The sequence below is a fragment of the Megalobrama amblycephala genome, linkage group LG2 (genome assembly GCF_018812025.1).
Source record: "Megalobrama amblycephala isolate DHTTF-2021 linkage group LG2, ASM1881202v1, whole genome shotgun sequence".
NCBI classification, from domain to species: domain Eukaryota; kingdom Metazoa; phylum Chordata; class Actinopteri; order Cypriniformes; family Xenocyprididae; genus Megalobrama; species Megalobrama amblycephala.
The window spans coordinates 7177866-7183865 of record NC_063045.1 but is presented as its reverse complement, the minus strand read 5'-3'; the positions used below and the strand labels follow the sequence as shown (position 1 = coordinate 7183865).

Sequence of the window (6000 nt, the reverse complement as noted above, 5' to 3'; positions counted from 1 at the left end):
CATATACAGTGAATCTGTCGTCCTGTTTATTGATGAAAGCTATTATACTGTTTCCAAACCACCAGAGAATCTCATCACCACCCGTCATTTCAGTAAGATCAGAGTTTAGAGTGACTGAATCTCCCTCCTTCACTGACACTTCCTTCACTTCATCTGAATCATCAAACACACATGAAGAACAAACAGAAACAGGGTTTGTCACATTAATGCTGTTACATAACAATGATTAACAAAACTAAATATTTTAAATTTTAAAATAAGCAATATCATAAACAACAACGAAATGGTGTATGAAATAATTTCAATTTTGTCATTAAAAAACAGGTGAAAGCATTTTTTTTAACTCACCAAGGACAGTGAGAATATATATATTTCTAATGAGTTGATAAACTCCAGCATGTTCAGTTGTGATGTCTGTGATGGTCAGAGATCCAGTTTGATTGTCCAGTTTCAGTCTGTCTCTGAATCTCCCATCAAGAACATCATCATATACAGTGAATCTGTCCTCCCATTTATTGATTTCAGCTATTAAAGTGTTTGTGTTTTTAAACGTCCACTGAATCAGATCATCATCCTTTATTTCAGTAAGATCAGAGTTCAGAAGTGACTGAATCTCCTTTATTCACTGATATTTTAACTGTATCATCAAACACACACATGGAGAACAAACAGAAACAGGGTTCAACACAGATTAAGACAGTAATTTACAGAAGTAAATTGTTTGATGTTTAAATTGTAAATGAATATCATCATTAAACTGAAGCAAAATGGAGTTTGGATTAATAATTGAATCTTCATGCTGATTAAAATATAAAACAGGTGAAAAAAATATTTAACTCACCAATGACACTGAGACGAAAACTCTTTCTCACACTGTTGATCATTAGTTCATAAGGTCCTTCATGTTCAGTTGTGATGTTTGTGATGGTCAGAGATCCAGTTTGATTGTCCAGCTTCAGTCTGTCTCTGAATCTCCCATCAAGAACATCATCATATACAGTGAATCTGTCGACCGTTACATTGATTTCAGCTATTAAAGTGTCTTCAAACCTCCACTGAATCTCATCATCATCCTTCATTTCAGTAAGACGAGAGTTTAGAGTGACTGAATCTCCTCTATTCACAATCACTTCATCATCACCAAACACTCCTGAAGAACAGATTTTTTCACAGATTAAAGCTTTAAAATCATTCTTGTTGGTTTGATGAAGCTTCACTAAAATACTTTCATTCATTAAATGTGTTAATAAGTTAATGTTCTGCAGAACTACAAAAACAAATGATGATGAATGAAAAATAGATGTGGAACAATAACTATAAAAAGACACTTTACTAATGCTGTTGATTATCTGAGCTTCATATTTATGTTTATTTATTGAATCTATCCTGAACAACTGAATATAGACTCAATTCAAATTTGATGACAGTAAAGTCAGTTTAATTATTTCTATATGAGAAAAAGTGAATTTTAATCTTCTCTGACTAATTTTATAATCAGTAATTTATCACATCAGAACAGAAACAGCTGAAGTCATAAAAACACATTTAAACTCACCATCCAGACGCCACAAACACAAACAGAGAAAAACTAATTTCAGAAACATTTTCTTCATCAGTTTTAATCCACAAATATGAAAAGACAAACTCTTCAAAACTGGATCAGTAATAAATGACAGACGCGCTGATGAGAGAAAGGGTTTTCAGTAAAGTGTTGTGAAACTCTTCCTCTAAAATAACTGCACAGTCAGTCCTGATGTGTGTGTGACCATCAGTGTTTGTTTGTTTGTTTGCTTGTTTTTTTCTGATATTTTCACACTCTGAAGTGTCACTTTAAGCTTCAGGCTGCAACTTCCCGTTCAATGGTGTTATTTTCAAAAGTGTCCCGTGAAGTTGAGAAGATTGAACTTTTAAATCTTGTCATGAGATCATGTGACTCAAACCAGTGTTATTTCAGTATCACTGAGATATTATTATATTTGTATAATGTTTTGAACCCGTTATTATTTTTATTTTTTAATTGTAAAGTTTTAGTAATTTTTTTTTTGTTATTGTTAGTTTTTGTTTTTATAGGCCCTCTGATGTTTTTGTTAATTTTTATTATGAGTTTTAGTTATTTTAGTACATCAAGATAAACTAAATAAAAATGAGAAATGTTCCGTTGTCAACTAGCTGAAATAAAATGTTTTTCACGTTTAATTTTTAATTCAGTTAACATTTATATTATTTCATGATCCTAAAATGTTTTTACAGTCTGTTGCTCAGTTCAAGCTGACTCCATACAGCACTGATGCAGCTTCAGATTTCACTCTTTGAGGAAGAGGAATATAGAAAGACATTAAAAATCTGTAATCAAAAATCCTGCTCAGCTCTTCTGGATCTGATGTCATAAACCAGAACTACAGCAGCCCCGCCCACCAGAGCAGAGAGGACCAATCAGATCACAGCTTCTCAGAAGCGTTACGCCTGATGGGTCATTCCTTACAGTATACAATAACAATAATGCATATTTGACATAAAATATCACTCAACTTTAATGCTACATTGTTCATGCATAGTTTTACTCCATTAACCAAAGTCATAAAGATTACTAAACTAAACAATTGTCTAAAAAATGATAATAAATACTTTATGAAGCACTTGACAAATTCCCCTAATCACATTTTCTTCACTTCAAATAAAGCGTACATTTCTAAATTAGCAATTTTGAGTATTAGCATATACATTCACTTATTATCTTTGACATATAACACAATTGATTGTGATAAATATTTTTTTAATGTGTAAAACCATTAAATTAGGTAATGTTGCTCAAACTCCAGTCCACCCTGTTACCCTTTAAAATGTTAAGAAAATCACATGACTTGCTAGAAGTGACACCATTTTCTTGGAGGTCACAAACTTCTCTCTCTTTTCCTCATTTTATAAGGCTTATCTAATACCATAAAACATAACGTGTCCACCTGGACATGAAAATGTTTAATTTCATCGCTTGCTATCTGGGTATGGATACAAGAGAGTGTGTCGTCGATCAGAGAGCAAAACCATCATGAAGTCACATCAGCTCTCACAGGTATTGAGGGAGTGAAAATATCTCTGATGATATTAATATACTTGCTATAAACCAAGAGACACTTGATCAGAGAACACATGAATCTAGCAGAGACTCGTAGACTGTGGATTGAAACTCAACATAATATAATGTGAACAATCTAGTGTTCATGCGAATGCTGCTTTCAGAAAAGGAGATTGGCCCGACCGCTGAAAAAAGGCTCATGCTGTGGTTGAGGCCAGAGAAGAAAAACTGAAGATGAACCCTTCCTTACTTTAACAAGAAAACACTGAGAACACTGTGAAAAGAGCTCATATGGGGAGACAAACTCACTACATTAATGTGTGTTTCAGTACATTTATGTAAATAAATAGTCATATGTTTTAGATGTATATATGCAGTTTATGCCAGAAAATCTTTAAGACTTCTTTAAATCTTTAATAATAAATATTTAATAATAATTTTAAAAATATAAAAATGTTTTCGGTGTATGAGCTTGATATTAATGTAAACATTTACAAATAATTTATTAAATAATGTTTTAATAATGCAAAGCTGTTTATTGTCCTCCAGGGGGCGTCATAGACATATAATGAAACATGGAGAAACTCTTGAACCTCAGACTGAGAAACTTTATTTATAAAGGCAAGCAAATACATATGACAAATATACAGCATTCATCTGAGAGAAACATAAACAATAAAGCCTTTCAATGTTTTTTTTTTTTTTTTTTTTTTTTTTTTTTAAATCTGTCACTGAAAAAAAAGCAAAGATGGACAGCTATTATATTTCAGTGTGTTTGTGTTCAGCCAGTAGAGGAGCTTCATTATTACTATTAGAGACGTCTGATCTGAACACCATTAACCAGCTCTGACTGAACAATAATAACCCTGAAAGACACACAAGATCCTTTAAGTGTTTAAAGACCACAATCAAATATGAAAGATGAGGTTGTAAAAAAAAATGTTTTTAAAAAAGTAAAAAAAAAAAAAAAAGTAAAAAGGAAGAATGATCTTCTGTAGGGTGGAAATGAGCCGCCTATAAACAAACATCGATACCAGCAGATGAATATACTGTATAAAGGCATTAAAAATAAATGAATATAAATGAAGATTGACATAGATATATGGGAAATGACAACATAATTTAGGTTTCTGATGAGCTTGATCCAGTTCAGCTCTTCTGGATCTGATGTCATAAACCAGAACAACAACAGCAGCCGCTGCAGCCACGCCCATCAGAGCAGTGACGACCAATCGGATCACAGCTTCAACTGAATCACAACCGTGAACAGAGTCTGAGGAATAAAAACATCAAACTGAGATCAGATCAGTCAATAAACACTAATATCAGCAATGCTTATCTCTCTACAGATTCAAATTCATCTTCTAACAAATGCATCTCTATTTGCTTTCCTTTTTCAGTTACTGCTAATTTGCATAGAACTACTTCATATTGGAAACTGAATATTCATTGCTTAATTATATTAAATTAAAGAAAAAGTTAATTTTATAATCACAAATTATTGGAAAAAAAGCAAATAAATAAAACAATTTTTTGCAGTGACTGGGAATTAGCAAAATATGAAATTGGTAAATATCTACACACTTTTAGCAGCAAATTAGCTAAAAAGACAAAAAAAAAAAGAGTATTATAACACTTTTATCAAAATATCAAATCTTCTGTTTAAAATGATGCTATCTGATGCTGAAAAGATCAAAACATGTAGATGAGTTTTATAAAAAAAGATGAGGGAGCATTGTTAGATCACAGAAAAAATGGATTGATCTGTAAATTATACTTTTAAAATAAATTGGCTTAATCAGTATTTGAAAAGTCAATATTACATCTATTTTTCTGTTGAAATTTCTGTTGATGTGAAATTATAACATATCAAAAATTCCTGTCAAACTGTCAAATTTCCACCAACAGGAACTTTTTTATAAATTAGATCCCTTTTTCTTGAGAATATTATTTCTGTATCTCCTGCAAACATTTACTGGATTAATGTATGTATACATTTAAATTGGAAAACAAACTTTCTTACTAAAGCAAAATATTTCAAAATAATAAATATATTTGACCCTGTCAAACATTTCATGAAGAAATATAAAAGTGATACGACATGTTCATTCTGTCAAGTTCACACATTTATTTTAATCATGTTTCTACACTGAACAACTTTGGAAAAATACTGACGCATTTATTAATGATAAAATCCAGCAAGGTATATCCACAATTTTAAAGACATTATTTTTGGACAAATTCTGACTCTACTAAAAACAACACTTACTTTATTATAAATGTAACTTCTTTTCAAATTTTATATTCACAGATTTAAGTTCAACAACAGCAAACCAAATTTTGTCTTTTTGAAAAAAAAATTACAATTTATCATCTTCTGTAAATAAGAAAGTAGAATGACTTTAATTTGCATATCCTGATTGATGCATAATTTGCCCAGATAGCAACATTGTGTCGGCCCAGATCCGGCCCACATCTGGCACATGTGGCATGATGATCCGGCCCACATGCTGCACTGAATTACGGTCCTTGTGTGGGCCGTTCCTGTTTGCCAGATCTGAGCCACAGCAATGCCACATGTCAGCCAAGAGCAAAGAAATAAACCTAAACTGGACCTTATCTGATCCACACAATCTGTGTATATTAAATATAGAGTCATCTTAGATGAAATCAACTGAAGATAAAAGATATTAAATCTCAACAGAGGACGATTAAGCACCTCCACAAACAGCGTTACCAGCTTCACTTATTACTAACCAGACTGACTTTACTTTTGTTTGACGTTTACAGTTTTTTCTGAGAATTAACAGAGGTTTAACTCGTGTTTCATCTGAAGTCACCATAGCTGTGATCATTGTTTCCATTAATAAGCCTTTTAACTCTTACTACATGCTTGTCTGCTGTGAAAGTGTATTTGTAAAACACAT

General features: G+C 31.9%; 1 pseudogene; it reads right to left on the bottom strand.

The window, feature by feature from the left end:
* Positions 1-437: 437 nt before the first annotated feature.
* Positions 438-6000, bottom strand: part of LOC125262604 — a 66259-nt pseudogene continuing 60696 nt past the window's right edge.